Here is a 19,614-nt window from a genome sequence, read left to right as displayed (position 1 = left end):
TCTTTATGCATTCATCCACTATGGGCACTTAGGTTGATTCCATATTTTGGCTATTTTGAATAGTGCTGCAGTAAACATGGGAATACAGATACCTCTTTGATAGATTCAGTTTCTTTCCAGTAATGGAATTGCTGGATCATATAGTAGTTCTATTTTTAGTTTTTTGAGGAGCCTTCATACTATTCTCCAAAATGGCTGTACTAATTTACATTCCTACCAACAGCATCTGAGGGTTCCCCTTTCTCCACATCCTCACCAGTATCCATTATTCCCTGTCTTTTGATAAGAGCCATTTTAATTGGGGTGAGATGATATCTCATTCTGGTTTTGGTTTACATTTCTCTGATGATTAGTGATGTTGAGCATTTTTCCATATACCTTTGGCTATTTGTATGTTGTCTTTTGAGAAATGTCTATTCAGGTCTTTTGCCCATTTTAAAATAAGATTATTTGGTATTTTGCCATTGAGTTGTTTGAGCTTCTTATATGTTCTGGATATTAATCTTCTGTCAGGTGGATAGTTTGCAAATATTTTCTCCTATTCTGCAGGTTGTCTCATCACTTTGTTGACTGTCTTCTTTGCTTTGCAGAAACTTTTTAGCTTGATGTAATGCCATTTGTCTATTTTTGTTTTAATTACCTTTGCTTTTGAGTTCTTACACACACACAGACACATAGACACACACACACACACACACACACACACAGACACAGACAGACAGACAGACAGACACACACACACCCCTTTGCCCAGATCAGTTTCCTGGAGAGTTTCCCCAATGTTTTCTAGCTGGCTTTCTAGTAGTTTCATAGTTTTTGGTCTTACATTTAAGTCTTTAATTCATTTTGATTTGATGTTTGTATATGGTGAGAGATAGGGGTCTAGTTTCATTCTTCTGCATATGTATGTTCAGTTTTCCCAGCATCATTTGTTGAAGAAACTGTCCTTTCCCTTTTGCACATTTTTGATGGCTTTGTCAAAAATGAGTTGGCTATAAATGTGTGGATTTATATCTGGGTTGTGTCTTCTTCTGTTCCATTGTTCTGTGTCTGTTTTTATGCCAGTACCATGCTGATTTGGTTACTATAATTTCGTAGTATATTTTGGAGTCATGTAGTGTGATGTTCTTTGTTTTTTTGCTCAGGATTGCTTTGGCTATTCAGTGTCTTCTGTGGTTCCATATAAATTTTAGGATTGTTCTTCTATTTCTGTGAAGAATACCACTGGTATTTTGATATTGTATTGAACGTGTAAATTGCTTTGGGTAGTATTTAATATTCAACAACATTAATTCTTCCAATTCATGAGTGAGGAATATCTTTCCATTATGTTTTGAATTCTCTAGTTTCTTTCATCAGTATTTTATAATTTTCTTTGTATAGATCTTTCACTTCTTTGGTTAAATTGACTTCTAGGTGTTTTATATTCTTTGCAGCTATTATAAATGGGATTGCTTTCTTGATTTCTTTTTTAGATTGTTTGCTGGTGGCATATAGAAATGCTACTAATTGTATGCAGCTTTTGTATTCTGCCACTTTACCGAATTCATTTATCAGTTCTAACAGTTTGCTGGTGGTATCTAGTTTTTTCTAAATATAAGGTCACATCATTCTCAAACAAGGCTAATTTGACTTCTTTCTTTCTGATTTGAATGCACCATATTTCTTTCTCTTGCCTAATTGCTATGGCCAGGACTTTCAGTATTATGAATAAAAGTGGTGACAGTGGGTGTCCCTATCTTATTTCAGATCTTAGAGGAAAGGCTTTCAATTTCTCCTCATTCAGTATAATGTTAACTATGTGTTTATCATACATAGTTTTTATTATTTTGAGGTATATTACTTCTTTACACAGTTTATTAAGGGTTTTTATCATAATGGGATGTGGAATTTTATCAAATTGATTTTTCATCATCAGTTGAAATGATCCTATGGTTTTCTCCTTGATTCTGTTAATGTGATGTTTCATGTTTACTTATTTGCATATGTTCAAGCATCCTTCCATCCCTGGGATGAATCTTATTTGATAAAGATGAATGATCTTTTTAATGTGTTGATGAATTCGATTTGCTTGTATTTTGTTGAGGATTTTTACATCTGTGTTCGTCAGTGACATTGGCCTGTAGTTTTCCTTTTTGGTTGTATTTGTCTGGTTTTGGTATCAGGGCAATGCTGGCCTTGTGGAATGAGTTTGAAAGAATTCCTTCCTCTTCAACTTTTTTGAAGAGTTTGAATAGAATTGGTATTAGTTCTTCTTTAAATGTTTGGTACAATTCAGCAGTGAAGACATCAGGTCCTGGGATTTTCTTTGATGGGCACCTTCTTATTACAGGCGTGAGCCACCGCGCCCAGCACTATATTACTATCTCTTAACAGGTTGCTGTAGATATTATTGTTTTTGATAGATTTGTCTTTTGGGTTTCATACTAGCATAATGAGTAGATTGTGCACCACAGTTATAGTATTTTGGGTTTGTTCATGTAGTTAATTTTACCAGTGGATCTTGTATCTCGAAAAGGTTTTTTTTTTTTTCTTTACCTTAGTATTTTGTTTTTATCAGATTGAAAAAATACCTTTAGCATTTCTTGTAAGATGGGTCTGGTGGTGATGAATTTTGTTTGTCTAGGAAATGCTTTATCTGTCTTTTATATTTGAAGGATAGCTTTGCTGGATGCAGTATTCTTGAATAGCAGCATTTTTTTCAGCACTTTGAAAATATTGTTTCACTGTCTACTGGCCTGTATGGTTTCCATTGAAAAGTATATTGCTAGACAAATTGGAGCTCCTTTACATGTTACTTGCTTCTTTCCTCTTGCTGCTTTTAGGATTCTCTCTTTGCCTTTGACTGTTGAGAGTTTGATTCTTATATGCGTTGGGGTAGTCTTATTTGGGTTGGATCTGTTTGGTGTTCTCTGAACTTCCATACCTGGATATTTGTCTCTTTCTCCAGTTTGGGAAAATTTTCTGTTATTATTTCTTTGAGTAAGCTTTCTACTCCTTGCTCTTGCTTTATTCCCTCTATAACACCAGTAATTCTTAGATTGGTCTTTTGAGGTAATTTTCTGTATCTTCTAGGCAATCTTTGTTTCTTTCATTTTTTTACTTTTGGCTCCTTTGTGTATTTTCAAATAACCTATCTTTGAGCTCACAGATTATTTCCTCTACTTGATCTGTTCTGTTGTGCAGAGCCTTGAATGAATTTTTTAGTTCAGTAAACATATTTCTCAGTTCCAAGATTTGTTTGATTTTTAAGTTATTTCAATCTCTTTATTAAATTCCTTTAATTCCTGAATTACTTTTTTGTTTTGTGTTACTTTGGAGATCACTGAGTTTCCTTAAAACTATTATTTTTAATTGTTTTTTTTCTATCAGTACTTTTTTTTTTTTTACAAATATGTCTATAAAACATCATTCCAAGTTTATTTATTTAATTTCAATTTTTTTATTTTGTTATTGTTATACTTTAAGTTTTAGGGTACATATGCACAATGTGCAGGTTAATTACATATGTACATGTGCCATGCTGGTGTGCTGCACCCATTAACTCGTCATTTAGCATTAGGTATATCTCCTAATGCTATCCCTCCCCCCTCTCCCCACCCCACAACAGTCCCCAGTGTGGTGTTCCCCTTCCTGTGTCCGTGTGTTCTCATTGTTCAATTCCCATCTATGAGTAAGAATATGCGGTGTTTGGTTTTTTGTTCTTGCAATAGTTTACTGAGAATGATGATTTCCAATTTCATCCATGTCCCTACAAAGGACATGAACTCATCCTTTTTTATGGCTGCGTAGTATTCCATGGTGTATATGTGCCACATTTTCTTAATCCAGTCTATCATTGTTGGACATTTGGGTTGGTTCCAAGTCTTTGCTATTGTGAATAGTGCCGCAGTAAACATACGTGTGCATGTGTCTTTATAGCAGCATGATTTATAGTCCTTTGGGTGTATACCCAGTAATGGGATGGCTGGGTCAAATGGTATTTCTAGTTCTAGATCCCTGAGGAATCGCCACACTGACTTCCACAAGGGTTGAACTAGTTTACAGTCCCACCAACAGTGTAAAAGTGTTCCTATTTCTCCACATCCTTTCCAGCACCTGTTGTTTCCTGACTTTTTAATGATCGCCATTCTAACTGGTGTGAGATGGTATCTCATTGTGGTTTTGATTTGCATTTCTCTGATAGCCAGTGATGGTGAGCATTTTTTCATGTGTTTTTTGGCTGCATAAATGTCTTCTTTTGAGAAGTGTCTGTTCATGTCCTTTGCCCACTTTTTGATGTGGTTGTTTTTTCTTGTAAATTTGTTTGAGTTCATTGTAGATTCTGGATATTAACCCTTTGTCAGATGAGTAGGTTGCGAAAATTCTCTCCCATTTTGTAGGTTGCCTGTTCACTCTGATGGTAGTTTCTTTTGCTGTGCAGAAGCTCTTTAGTTTAATTAGATCCCATTTGTCAATTTTGGCTTTTGTTGCCTTTGCTTTTGGTGTTTTAGACATGAAGTCCTTGTCCATGCCTATGTCCTGAATGGTATTGCCTCGGTTTTCTTCTAGGGTTTTTATGGTTTTAGGTCTAAAGTTTAAGTCTTTAATCCATCTTGAATTAATTTTTGTATAAGGTGTAAGGAAGGGATCCAGTTCCAGCTTTCTGCATATGGCTAGCCAGTTTTCCCAGCACCATTTATTAAATAGGGAATCCTTTCCCCATTGCTTGTTTTTCTCAGGTTTGTCAAAGATCAGATAGTTGTAGATATGCGGCATTATTTCTGAGGGCTCTGTTCTGTTCCATTGATCTATATCTCTGTGTTAGTACCAGTACCATGCTGTTTTGGTTACTGTAGCCTTGCAGTGTAGTTTGAAGTCAGGTAGCGTGATGCCTCCAGCTTTGTTCTTTTGGCTTAGGATTGAATTGGCAATGCGGGCTCTTTTTTGGTGCCATATGAACTTTAAAGTAGTTGTTTCCAATTCTGTGAAGAAAGTCATTGGTAGCTTGATGGGGATGGCATTGAATCTATAAATTACCTTGGGCAGTATGGCCATTTTCACGATATTGATTCTTCCTACCCATGAGCATGGAATGTTCTTCCATTTGTTTGTATCCGCTTTTATTTCATTGAGCAGTGGTTTGTAGTTCTCCTTGAAGAGGTCCTTCACATCCCTTGTAAGTTGGATTCCTAGGTATTTGATTCTCTTTGAAGCAATTGTGAATGGGAGTTCACTCATGATTTGGCTCTCTGTTTGTCTGTTATTGGTGTATAAGAATGCTTGTGATTTTTGTGCATTGATTTTGTATCCTGAGACTTTGCTGAAGTTGCTTATTAGCTTAAGGAGATTTTGGGCTGAGACAATGGGGTTTTCTAGATATACAATCATGTTTGCATGTCCCTGCAAACGGACAATTTGACTTCCTCTTTTCCTAATTGAATACCCTTTATTTCCTTCTCCTGCCTAATTGCCCTGGCCAGAACTTCCAACACTATGTTGAATAGGAGTGGTGAGAGAGGGCATCCCTGTCTTGTGCCAGTTTTCAAAGGGAATGCTTCCAGTTTTTGCCCATTCAGTATGGTATTGGCTGTGGGTTTGTCATAGATAGCTCTTATTATTTTGAGATACGTCCCATCAATACCTAATTTATTGAGAGTTTTTAGCATGAAGGGTTGTTGAATTTTGTCAAAGGCCTTTTCTGCATCTATTGAGATAATCATGTGATTTTTGTCTTTGGTTCTGTTTATATGCTGGATTACACTTATTGATTTGCGTATATTGAACCAGCCTTGCATCCCAGGGATGAAGCCCACTTGATCATGGTGGATAAGCTTTTTGATGTGCTGCTGGATTCGGTTTGCCAGTATTTTATTGAGGATTTTTGCATCAGTGTTCATCAAAGATATTGGTCTAAAATTCTCTGTTTTGGTTGTGTCTTTGCCAGGCTTTGGTATCAGGATGATGCTGGCCTCATAAAATGAGTTAGGGAGGATTCCCTCTTTTTCTATTGATTGGAATAGTTTCAGAAGGAATGGTACGAGTTCCTCCTTGTACCTCTGGTGGAATTCGGCTGTGAATCCATCTGGTCCTGGACTCCTTTTGGTTGGTAAGCTATTGATTATTGCCACAATTTCAGATCCTGTTATTGGTCTATTCAGAGATTCAACTTCTTCCTGGTTTAGTCTTAAGAGGGTGTATGTGTCGAGGAATTTATCCATTTCTTCTAGATTTTCTAGTTTATTTGCGTAGAGGTGTTTGTAGTATTCTCTGATGGTAGTTTGTATTTCTGTGGGATTGATGATGATATCCCCTTTATCATTTTTTATTGCGTCTATTTGATTCTTCTCTCTTTTCTTCTTTATTAGTCTTGCTAGTGGTCTATGAATTTTGTTGATCCTTTCAAAAAACCAGCTCCTGGATTCATTAATTTTTTGAAGGGTTTTTTGTGTCTCTATTTCCTTCAGTTCTGCTCTGATTTTAGTTATTTCTTGCCTTCTGCTAGCTTTTGAATGTGTTTGCTCTTGCTTTTCTAGTTCTTTTAATTGTGAAGTTAGGGTGTCAATTTTGGATCTTTCCTGCTTTCTCTTGTGGGCATTTAGTGCTATAAATTTCCCTCTACACACTTCTTTAAATGTGTCCCAGAGATTCTGGTATGTTGTGTCTTGGTTCTCGTCGGTTTCAAAGAACATCTTTATTTCTGCCTTCATTTCGTTATGTACCCAGTAGTCATTCAGGAGCAGGTTGTTCAGTTTCCATGTAGTTGAGCGGTTTTGAGTGAGTTTCTTAATCCTGAGTTCTAGTTTGATTGCACTGTGGTCTGAGAGACAGTTTGTTATAATTTCTGTTCTTTTACATTTGCTGGGGAGAGCTTTACTTCCAACTATGTGGTCAATTTTGGAATAGGTGTGGTGTGGTGCTGAAAAAAATGTATATTCTGTTGATTTGGGGTGAAGAGTTCTGTAGATGTCTATTGGGTCTGTTTAGTGCAGAGCTGAGTTCAATTCCTGGGTATCCTTGTTAACTTTCTGTCTCGTTGATCTGTCTAATGTTGAGAGTGGGGTGTTAAAGTCTCCCATTATTATTGTGTGGGAGTCTAAGTCTCTTTGTAGGTCACTCAGGACTTGCTTTATGTATCTGGGTGCTCCTGTATTGGGTGCATATATATTTAGGATAGTTAGCTCTTCTTATTGAATTGATCCCTTTACCATTATGTAATGGCCTTCTTTGTCTCTTTTGATCTTTGTTGGTTTAAAGTCTGTTTTATTAGAGACTAGGATTGCAACCCCTGCCTTTTTTTTGTTTTCCATTTGCTTGGTAGATCTTCCTCCATCCTTTTATTTTGAGCCTATGTGTGTCTCTGCACGTGAGATGGATTTCCTGAATGCAGCACACTGATGGGTCTTGAGTCTTTATCCAATTTTCCAGTCTGTGTCTTTTCATTGGAGCATTTAGTCCATTTACATTTAAAGTTAGTATTGTTATGTGTGAATTTGATCCTGTCATTATGATGTTAGCTGGTTATTTTGCTCATTAGTTGATGCAGTTTCTTCCTAGCCTTGGTGGTCTTTACATTTTGGCATGATGTTGCAGCGGCTGGTACCGGTTGTTCCTTTCCATGTTTAGCGCTTCCTTCAGGACCTCTTTTAGGGCAGGCCTGGTGGTGACAAAATCTCTCAGCATTTGCTTGTCTGTAAAGTATTTTATTTCTCCTTCACTTATGAAGCTTAGTTTGGCTGGATATGAGATTCTGGGTTGAAAATTCTTTTCTTTAAGAATGTTGAATATTGGCCCCCACTCTCTTCTGGCTTGCAGGGTTTCTGCCGAGAGATCCACTGTTAGTCTGATGGGCTTCCCTTTGTGGGTAACCCGACCTTTCTCTCCGGCTGCCCTTAACATTTTTTCCTTCATTTCAACTTTGGTGAATCTGACAATTATGTGTCTTGGAGTTGCTCTTCTCGAGGAGTATCTTTGTGGCATTCTCTGTATTTCCAGAATCTGAATGTTGGCCTGCCTTGCTAGATTGGGGAAGTTCTCCTGGGTAATATCCTGCAGAGTGTTTTCCAACTTGGTTCCGTTCTCCCCATCACTTTCAGGTACACCAATCAGACATAGATTTGGTCTTTTCACAGAGTCCCATATTTCTTGGAGGCTTTGTTTGTTTCTTTTTATTCTTTTTTCTGTAAACTTCCCTTCTCGCTTCATTTCATTCATTTCATCTTCCATCACTGATACCCTTTCTTCCAGTTGATTGCGTCGGCTCCTGAGGCTTCTGCATTCTTCACGTAGTTCTTGAGTCTTGGCTTTCAGCTCCATAAGCTCCTTTAAGCACTTCTCTGTATTGGTTATTCTAGTTATACATTTTTCTAAATTTTTTTCAGTTTTTAACTTCTTTGCCTTTGGTTTGAATTTCCTCCTGTAGCTCGGAGTAGTTTGATCGTCTGAAGCCTTCTTCTCTCAACTCGTCAAAGTCATTCTCCGTCCAGCTTTGTTCCGTTGCTGATGAGGAACTGCGTTCCTTTGGAGGAGGAGAGGCGCTCTGCTTTTTAGAGTTTCCAGTGTTTCTGCTCTGTTTTTTCCCCATCTTTGTGGTTTTGTCTACTTTTGGTCTTTGATGATGGTGATGTACAGATGGGTTTTTGGTGTGGATGTCCTTTATGTTTGTTAGTTTTCCTTCTAACAGACAGGACCCTCAGCTGCAGGTCTGTTGGAGTTTGCTAGAGGTCCACTCCAGACCCTGTTTGCCTGGGTATCAGCAGCGGTGGCTGCAGAACAGCGGATTTTCATGAACCAAGAATGCTGCTGTCCGATGATTCCTCTGGAAGTTTTGTCTCAGAGGAGTACCCGGCCATGTGAGGTGTCAGTCTGCCCCTACTCAGGGGTGCCTCCCAATTAGGCTGCTCAGGGGTCAGGGGTCAGGGGTCAGGGACCCACTTGAGGGGGCAGTCTGCCTGTTCTCAGATCTCCAGCTGCGTGCTGGGAGAACCACTGCTCTCTTTAAAGCTGTCAGACAGGGACATTTACATCTGCAGAGGTTACTGCTGTCTTTTTGTTTGTGCCCTGCCCCCAGAGGTGGAGCCTACAGAGGCAGGCAGGCCTCCTTGAGCTGTGGTGGGCTCCACGCAGTTTGAGCTTCCTGGCTGCTTTGTTTACCTAAGCAAGCCTGGGCAATGGCAGGCGCCCCTCCCCCAGCCTCGCTGCCGCCTTGCAGTTTGATCTCAGACTGCTGTGCTAGCAATCAGTGAGACTCCGTGGGCATAGGACCCTCCGAGCCAGGTGCGGGATATAATCTGGTGCACCGTTTTTTAAGCCCATCAGAAAAGCACAGTATTGGGGTGGGAGTGACCCGATTTTCCAGGTGCCATCTGTCACCCCTTTCTTTGACTAGGAAAGGGAACTCCCTGACCCCTTGTGCTTCCCGAGTGAGGCAATGCCTCGCCCTGCTTTGGCTCGCGCACGGTGTGCTGCACTGACTGTCCTGCACACACTGTCTGGCACTCCCTAGTGAGATGAACCCGATACCTCAGATGGAAATACAGAAATCACCTGTCTTCTGCTTCGCTCACGCTGGGAGCTGTAGACCGGAGCTGTTCCTATTCAGCCATCTTGGCTCCACTCCCCTATTTTTAATTGTTTATCCAAGAGCTCACATATTGCTTTTTCACTAGCGTCAGTCACTGATTCCTTGCTGTGTTTGGACAGGTCCTGCTTTTCTGCTGTTGTGTTTTGTGGATGTACATCTATGTCTTTGCACTGAAGGATTAATGACCTCTCCCAGTGTTCTCTGTCTGGTTTTTGTTTTGTTTTGTTTTTGTTGGGTATATTTGCTTGAAGATTATTCATAATTTACCTGTTTTTTTTTTTTAATTGTTCTCCTAGGTTGCTGCCTTCTTTTTGGCACTAGGTGGTGCTGTAACCCAGGTTGGCCTTGGCTCTAGTAAATCATCAGAGCACTGCCCTGTCCTAAATAGGGAAGGTCCTAAGGGGGATTTCCCAGCAGTGTGGGAAGGTTGGCTGGGGGTTGTGCCCAAGGGACCTGTGGAACATACTTCCTGCAGTGTGATGCTGCTGAACGGCCACTTGATTTGTCTGAGTTACCTAGCACAGTTTCTAGGGCTGAGGACAGTAGTTTCCTGCTGTCCTCAAGGACGTTTCTCCTTCCAGGCACTTGTGAGGCTTCTTGTGGATTGAAGCAGGGTTCCCTGCTGGGGAACCCAGGGTAGTGAGGAAGCTGGTTGTTCACCTTGCTCTCACTTTTTCTGGTATAGAAACTGTGAGTCAGGAGGAAATTTTCTGCATATTAGAAGATAAGCAGATTGGGGGAAAGATCATCATGGGTATGAAAGTTCAATTCTTGGCTGGGCGTGGTGGCTCACGCCTGTAATCCCAGCACTTTGGGAGGCCGAAGTGGGCAGATCATGAGGTCAGGAGTTCGAGACCAGCCTGGCCAACATGCTGAAACCCCGTCTCTACTAAAAATACAAAACTTAGCCGGGCGTGGTGGCACGTGCCTGTAGTTCTAGCTATTTAGAGGCTGAGGTGGGAGAATCACTTGAACCTGGGAGGCGGAGGTTGCAGTGAGCCAGGACCGTGCCACTGTACTCCAGCCTGGGTGACAGAGTGAGACTCTGTCTAAAAAAAAAAAATAGTTTGATTTTTGTACCATCTGCTAAGAATTTTTTCATTTCTCTATGCTCTGGGAACTTTCCCATCCTGATATTTGAGTTCTGTGGTATTGCTGGTGTTAGTTTTGGCATTGTATATTTGTTTCTGGTTTTCTGTTGTGGGGAATGTGAAGCCAGCTTGCTTCTACTTCTACACCACCATTTTGGAAGCAGAAGTCTCTCAACTTGACTTTTAGCATTGTTATTTGTCTTGTAAAATTTTTCAATTTTTTTGAGCTCATATCTGTCAACATTTTTCTTTATGTTTTTCTTATTTTGTAATTTTCAGCTCAAAAATGCTTTCCTTAACCATGATTTAGATGTATTCTCTTATAATTTACTCTAGAAATCTTAGTTTATTTCTGTATAGTCTTTTAATCTATCCTGATTGTTTTTGAATATGGTGCGAAGTGTGTGTACATGGAGGGTGAAGGTTTAATTTAATGTTTTTCTAATAAATCTGTATTTATGAAATATTTCAGCATTTTCCACTTATGTGAAATAAATCAGTACTATAAACTAAATTTTTATCATTCATGGTTCTGTTTCTGGACGAAGTATTCTTTTTCAATGATATATATTTCACTTCCTGCCCTATTAGAATTTAATTGCTACAGACTTTATAATGTGTTTTGATATTTAGAAGGGCAAATACCAAGCCTTTCTTTCACTGTTCTTTTAAAAGTCATTATTTGCTATTCTTGCAAATATTCTTTTTTTATCTGAATTTTAAAAATCAGCTTTTCAGGTTTTATCATAAAAATGCTCTTGGGATTTTGATTGGTAGATCCTTGAATTTATAATCAAATGGGAGAGAACTGACACACTTATATGTTGATTCTTATTCCAGTCTTCTTTTATATAATTGAGTGGAGTTTTATAACATCATAGTGTATCATAGTAATTAAAAACAAGACTTTGAAGGACTGTCTGGGTTCAGTTTATAGTTCTATAAGCTGTATTATTATGGTGATAGTTTGGCTGTGTCCCCACCCTGATCTCATCTTGAAATCCCATATGTTGTGGGAGGAACCTGGTGGGAGGTAATTGAATCATGGGGGCAAGTCTTCCCTGTGGTGTTCTTGTGATAGTAAGTCCCACGAGATCTGATGGTTTTAAAAAGAGGAATTCCCCTGCATAAACTCTCTCTCTTTACCTGCTGCCATCCATGTAAGACATGACTTGCTCCTCCTTGCCTTCTGCCATGATTGTGAGGCTTCCCCAGCCATGTGGAACTGTAAGTCCAATTAAACCTCTTTCTTTTGTAAATTGGCCAGTCTCAGGTATGTCTTTATCAGCATTGTGAAAATGGACTAATACATGATATGGGAAAGGAATTTAGCCTCACAGGACTTCATTTACGTATCTGCAAATAGTGGTGATAAAAATAATAGTATTATATCCAGGGGTTGTTGAGAAGATTAAGTGATTTATGACATGAAAAGTGCTTAGGACGCTACCTGACACATAATATGTACTCAATGATTGTTAGCTGTTATTACGTCTTCATATAGCTCTAGTATATTCTTGTTAGGTATATTTTTGGGTATTTTATGACTCTTCTTGGTATTCATATAAGATTTTTTTCCTCCATTGCTTTTCTAATTATTCATTTGTTAAAAACCATTGATGTTTCCTGTTGATTTTATATCTGACCACTTACTGAACTCTTTTATTCTAATAGTTTTCATTAGATTTTCTGTATAGTCTTATCATCTGCAAATAAGGACAGCTTTGTGATTTTGTGTGTTCTATTACTCATCCTTTTTCTTTTTTCTTAATTTAGTTGGCTAGTTAAATAGAAGTGGTAATAGCAGGTATGCTTCTTTGCTTTGTTTTTGTCATAATGGCATTTTTTATGTTTGACTATTATATGTGACATTTGTTCTAGTTACTATTCTTTTTAATCAATGGCTTTTGTGAAATTGAGAAATGTATTTTCAATTTATAGAGTACATTTTGTTTTATTTATTTTTTGCGTGAGGAAATGTGATTCTTATTCTTTTCTGCATAATAGCCGTATTCTACAGGTTTTAATTTTAATGCTTTTTGACATCTGTTGAAGTGATTTAGTTTTGTTTTTCTCCTTTAAAGTAGTGTTTTATTATAATAGAGTTTATGATGTTGAGTGATCTTTGCATTCCTCAGATAAACCCAACAAGATCATGATGTATTATTCTTTTACGTGACTGTGTTCATTTTGTTGATCCTTTAAATTTTTTGCTTTTATGTTTGCACATGATACTGGCTGTAACTGTGCTTTTATTATCATTTCCTTATTTAGTATTGATTGGTATATAAATTATGGTAGCCTCATAGAATGAGTTGGGAATTTCTACCCCCATTTCTATTATTTGGAAGAGTTTATGTAAAGTGAGTCTTGTCTGTCCATAGATTTTTTAGAACTTCCTTGGAAATCTTGTTGCCTTATTACTTTATTTCTTTTATTACTTTTTAATGGTGCTAGGACTGCTATTCTATTCAGATTTTGGAATTTTGGGGCTTAAATTTGTCATTTATAATTTCTTATAAAAACATTCATTTTATTTATATTTTCCAGTTTGTTGACATGGAATTTTTATAAAATTTATGTTTTCCTCTGATAGATTTTGTTCACTTTTTCTTCTTATATCGTGTATTCTGCCATCTCTCTTTCTTGGCCAAAGAAATTTACTTCAATTGACTTTAAAAATAAAACCGTTTTGGATTTTTAAAATTAAGTCTGCTGGGATTACTTTTATTTTACATTTCTTTATTTTCTTATATCTTTTTTGGATTTGTTTATTTTTCTTTTTCTACTTCCTTGAGGTATGTGTTTTATTCATTGACTTTAAATTTCGTTTTCTAATCTAAACAATAAGATTCTTATTTCTCCTCTGCATTATATAATAGCTGTATTCTACAGGTTTCAAAATATAGAACTCTTACTGTTGTTTATTTCTAAATAGCTTATAGCTTTATTTTGATTTCCTGTTATTCAAGAGTTGCTTTTTAAAAATGTTTTAAAAAATCTACTAGTGCATAGGTTTGCTTTTTGGAGAGAGGAGTCAGGTATCTTTTTATTGTTGCTCTAATTGTATGGTGGTCAGAGAATCTAGCCTGTATTATATCTGCTCTTTGAAATCTGTTCAGATTTTCTTATGGCCTTATGTCTTAAACATTTTTTTAAAAGTGAATCTCTGATAGGGACAGAGCTGGATCCATTTCATTTACATACATATTTTAATTAAGTATTCAAATCTTCTATGTCTTTTTTTCTTCTTCATTGCTCGGTTTCTGAGAGCAGTATGTTAGAATCTTCTGCAATATTTATTGCTATGTACATGTATTTTGTATTTCTACTAGTTTTTGCTATCTATTTTTGTGAGTCATTAGATTGTGACTTACGTGTCATCTTAAGTGAAGCTCTTATTAATACACACTACCCACCTGTGTCTGTTATTTCTCCCACTTCGTTTCTTTTTTGTCTAATATTAATCTCTCTATACTTGCTTTTTTTTGGTTAACATTTTCCTACTATGTATTTTGCCACCAATTTCTTTCCAGCAGTGATATTTTGATTTTGATTTGTCTCTTGCAAACAGCATATAAGTAGATTTTTTTTTGCTTATTCTAACTGCTTCTGTCTTTTAGCTAATTCACACTTACTGTGACATCTGCTATGGCTGGACTTGCTCTGCCTGCTTATACTTTGTATTTGCCTTGCTTCTTTTGTTGTTATTTGAGCTTTCTTATTTTTTAATTTATTTTGTTCTGTTTTATTTTTTCTCTCCCCTCTTTTTGATAATAATTGAGTTGTGGTTTTTTTCCCAAAAGGAAAAGTTTATTTTTTTCCATTCTAATGATTTGCAAATTAGTTGCTCCATTATATACTTTCAGTGGATTACTTTTACATTTTTAATAAACATGTCTAAACTTACAATTTTATTATCAAACTATAGAGTTAATTAGTGTGTATTTCATTTCACAAATAAGGTATGGTCTTAGTATGCATTTATCTTTCTTCCTTTCCAGTTCCACCTTTTAAAATTATTTTTTGTAGGATTTTAATTACACATTTTTATTACATCAGACATGAACAATTATTCAGACTAAATTATAAGATTTGTTTTTTGTGTGTTTGTTTACTACTGTATCTTCCATCCTGTATCTTCTTTCTTGGATTTATTAGTTAATTTGCTTTATTATATCCCTAAATGATTCTTTCAGAGTCTGTTGGAAGCTTTGTATCTCTACAAGTGTCTTTATTTTTCCCTTCCACTTCAATATTTGTTTAAATGGTTATAGAAATATTGGTTCAAAAATAGTTTCCCTTAGAACTATTTGCTTCTTTGACTTCTTGAATATATGTTGTTGATCAGAAGTCTGATAGAAACGTGATTACCAAATTGTTGTAAATTACTTATTTTTTTCCTCTGGAGAACTTTCAGGATTTTCTCTTAACTTTTTTTTTTTAATACTTTAAGTTCTGGGATACATGTGCAGAACGTGCAGGTTTGTTACATAGGTATACACATGCTATGGTGGTTTGCTGCACCCATCAACCTGTCATCTACATTAGGTGTTTCTCCTAATGCTATCCCTCCCGTAGCCCCCAGTCCCCCGCCAGGCCCTGGTGTGTGATGTTCCCCTCCCTATGTCCATGCATTCTTATTGTCCAGCTCCCACTTATGAGTGAGAATGTGTGGTATTTGGTTTTCTGTTCCTGTGTTAGTTTGCTGAGGATGATGGTTTCCAGCTTCATCCATGTCCCTGCAAAGGACATGAACTCATCCTTTCTTATGGCTGCATAGTATTCCATGGTGTATATGTGCCACATTTTCTTTATCCAGTCTGTCATTGATAAGCATTTGGGTTTGTTCCAAGTCTTTGCTATTGTGCATAGTGCTGCAATAAACATACGTGTGCACGTGTCTTTATAGTAGCATAATTTATAATTATTTGGGTGTATACCCAGTAATGGGATTGCTGTGTCAAATGGTATTTCTGGTTCTAGATTCTTGAGGAATTGCCACACTGTCTTCCACAGTGGTTGAACTAATTTACACTCTCACCAACAGTGTAAAAGTGTTCCTATTTCTCCCCATCCTCTCCAGTATCTGTTTCCTGACTTTTTAATGATTGCCATTCTAACTGGTGTGAGATGGTATCTCTTTGTGGTTTTGATTTGCATTTCTCTAATGACCAGTGATGATGAGCTTTTTTTTCGTATGTTTGTTGGCCACATAAATGTCTTCTTTTGAGAAGTGTCTGTTCATATCTTTTGCCCACTTTTTGATGAGGTTGTTTTTTTCTTGTAAATTTGTTTAAGTTTCTTGTGGATTCTGGATATTAGCCCTTTGTCAGATGGATAGATTGCAAAAATTTCCCCCCATTCTGTAGGTTGCCTGTTCACTCTGATGATAGTTTCTTTTGCTGTGCAGAAATTCTTTAGTTTAATTAGATCCCATTTGTCAATTTTGGCTTTTGTCGCCACTGCTTTTGGTGTTTTCATTCCATGCTCATGGATAGGAAGAATCAATATCATGAAAATGGCCATACTGCCCAATGTAATTTATAGATTCAATGCTATCCCCATTGAGCTACCGTTGACTTTCTTCACAGAATAAAAAAAAAAACTACTTTAAATTCCATATGGAACCAAAAAAAGAGCCCCTATAGCCAAGACAATCCTAAGCAAAAAGAACAATGGAGGCATCATGCTACCTGACTTCAAACTATACTACAAGGCTACAGTAACCAAAACAGCATGGTACTGGTACCAAAACAGATATATAGACCCGTGGAACAGAACAGAGGCCTCAGAAATAATGTCACACATCTACAACCATCTGATCTTTGACAAACCTGACAAAAACAGGCAATGTGGAAAGGATTCCCTATTTAATAAATGGTGTTGGGAAAATTGGCTAGCCATATGCAGAAAACTGAAACTGGACCCCTTTCTTACACCTTATACAAAAATTAAGATGGATTAAAGACTTAAACATAAGACCTAAAACCATAAAAACTCTAGAGGAAAACCTAGGCAATACCATTCAGGACGTAGGCATGGGCAAATATTTTCTCTTAACTTTTAATAATTCCCATTGTGTGTCTGTCAGTGGGTCATACAGTTTTCTTATTCTTCACACTATTAATAGTCTTCCTTGAATTTCAGCAGGAGAATAATATGTATTCTTAGTCTACTAGCCTGAATCTGTAAATGTCTTCATTTTTCCAAAAGGATATTATTTTGCATAATGGCATGATCTATCAGCAGAGACATTAGGTGTAATTGAATGGCTGGGAGATATTGATTGTCTACTGCCATATGACTTACTTTGTACAGTGACATATGTATAGAACTGGAAAAGATGGACATCAGATCTTTGAATTCAGTTCTGTAGGAGCAAATTGAAGAGACCAGAACTCTAGGTTGATATGCTATCGAGTGACTTGAGTTCTGTTGGGAGAGCTTTAATTCTAGTGGGAAGTTATCTTCAGTGTCCGAAATTCTGTGTTCCCATCTATAAAATAAGGCTGTAACATCATCTACTTCATATGGAAGCTGTTTAAATAGAACAGGCACAGTACCAGGCACATGGAAAATCTCTGTACATTTTAGTAACCCCCACAATTCCCCTCATTCTACTTTTTCCTACAACACCTCTTTCTAGCTTACTAGCATGTTGTGGAAAGTAAGTCAGTGTCTGGTGCATAGCAAATAAAAAATGAATTACATTCAAGTAAATTGATTTGAATGTCATTGTCTAGATAATTTTCTAAGGACATGACAAATGCTTTCACTGTAAGGTGTTTGGACTCTCGATGTCAGTTCCATTGTCCTTCATCCTTGAAGATTATTGGAGATCATCGTTAGGGTGAGAGAGGGAATTTAAAAGATTTTGTAAAGTACTTCTGTTACCTTTGAAATCTCTTTCGAGGTCCAAACTGTGAGGCCAGATCACCCCTTATATCATCTTTCTTGATTCCTTTTTTGGAGGTCAGGACCATGTGTCCATTTCACCCTGTCTCTTTTGCATATTATTTTTGTGTGCTCATGTTGCTTTCAGTGACTTAACTATCTTCAAAACATTACAAATACTAATCACTCAACTTTGTAAGAAACTAGAAAAAAGGACAGCCCCTAGTAAAAAAGGCATGCCATGCAATTGGCTGTCATCAAAGGGGCTTGCCACATCCCTGAAATCCGCCATGGCTCGGGATCGATCTCAGGCAGCTAGAAAAACCCATCCAAAAAACAGCTCTGAGAGCGATGATATAATACAGAGTAATGCAGTTGAAATTTTGTGCTAGGTAATGTTTTAAAATTAGGTGCCACGTTGCCAGCATGTTTCTAAATTGACAGTCATTGGGCAGCATTCCATGTCTCTACTTTTTATGTCTTAACTGAGCTGCCCAGGAACACATCAAAAGTTATAGCTTCAAATTGTTCTAATGTGCTGCTTGCCATACTGTGATTGTCACAAAAGAAGCACTTTCATTACTTTGTGTAGCTTATAACTTTTTTAAAAAAATTACTTCTTCGAGTTGACATTTCTCGTAGGTATAATCTACCCTAATATTAAATTTAGTTACCCCCTTCTAAGTTCAGAATTTAAACTAGTTAAAAATCTTTATGCACTTGTTTATATTCAAGATAATACAAACCCTGTTAATTTCAACTTCAAAAAGTCTTCAGAGATTTTGTAAGGACTTGAGTAATTTAGAAAACAATTATGGTTATGTAATATTTTCGTGAATAAAAATATGGCACTTCTGAGATATTGCAAAAGGGACCTAATTTAGTCTGCAGTTTAGAGTCATTTTCTCAACCCAGGAAAAGTAGCTTAGTTGTTGGGCTAGATGGGGGTCTGTTGTCTGTGTGCCCAGTGTGAATAATGGAGGGGTTGTATTTCTCAGCTCATGTCTAGGTCCAAACACCTGTGAGAGACTGTTCTCCTCCCCTCTTTGTGGCAACCTGCCTTACATATTACCCTGTCCACTAGGTCAGGTAGGCAGTGGTGTCCAAACCTGGCAGAATCAAAGGAATCACCTGGGTAGCTTTAAAAACCTCATGTTTCCAGACTCCAGCCACAGAGAATCCGAATCAGCAGATAAGGAGCTGTGGCCTTGGCCACAGAACATTAGTTTCTGGCTCCTTCACTGCCCTTAACACAGTTTGATGACTGCAACACATTGCTCCACCCATGATGCATGGCACATGGAGCAGCATTTAAAACAGCAGCAGAATACTGTGGACAGGTTGGGAGAAGAAAGAGGCCACACAGAAAGCACAGCCACAGGTAGGGGCTAAATTAGAGACTGTTAAGAATACCCAGTGCTGAGCAGGGGACAAAAGCATTGATTCTACTCCGTGCCCTCCTATTATATCCACAGACTATGAAGCTGGTTTCTGCCTTGAAATACTCTCCTCTTTCCCCGCATCTGTCCTGTGACTCTGTGTGTGTGTGCGTGTGTGTGTGTGTGTGTGTGTGTGTGTGTTGAGGGAGATTGTTCTGTCTCTTCCTTTCTTCAGTTTCTTATCATAGCCAGTTACATAGAAAATGAGAGAGAAAGATAGAGATCGGGACACTTCTGACAAAGTGTAAGGAGACAGGAAACAAAGGTATTTAGGAGGAAACAGGAAGAAATACTCTTGAAGAATACATGGAAACAGTTCCTGGTGAGTGTGGAGTAATAGTATTTTTTCCTTTCATCTTCTGAAGATATCCTGACTATTTAGCATATTTTTATCTCCCTTTGCTAAGTGGACGGCTTTATTTGTAAAGACTGGTAGCATTGCCATTGAAGATAATCCTGCATACATAAGGAACCCTCTGTTGTTTATTCCAAATTAAGCCAGGGAAGTCCTGAATGATTGTCATTTATTCAACATATTTTTATTGATGAGAGCGCTAGCTGCATGGAGTTCACAGCCAGTTGGGGATGCAGATGCATAGACAGAGGATGACAGGACTGAGTGGCA

The 19,614-nt window shown here is 37.5% G+C and overlaps 1 protein-coding gene across 8 annotated transcripts in view; it reads left to right on the top strand.

Annotated features, from left to right (window-relative positions):
* The window catches only part of MORC1 (MORC family CW-type zinc finger 1), a 169,201-nt gene that overhangs the window by 32,275 nt on the left and 117,312 nt on the right, over window positions 1-19,614 (top strand). The window lies entirely within an intron of this gene.

This window comes from Pongo pygmaeus, chromosome 2, assembly GCF_028885625.2.
Source record: "Pongo pygmaeus isolate AG05252 chromosome 2, NHGRI_mPonPyg2-v2.0_pri, whole genome shotgun sequence".
In the NCBI taxonomy this organism is placed as follows: domain Eukaryota; kingdom Metazoa; phylum Chordata; class Mammalia; order Primates; family Hominidae; genus Pongo; species Pongo pygmaeus.
This window is presented reverse-complemented; position numbering and strand designations above follow the sequence as displayed.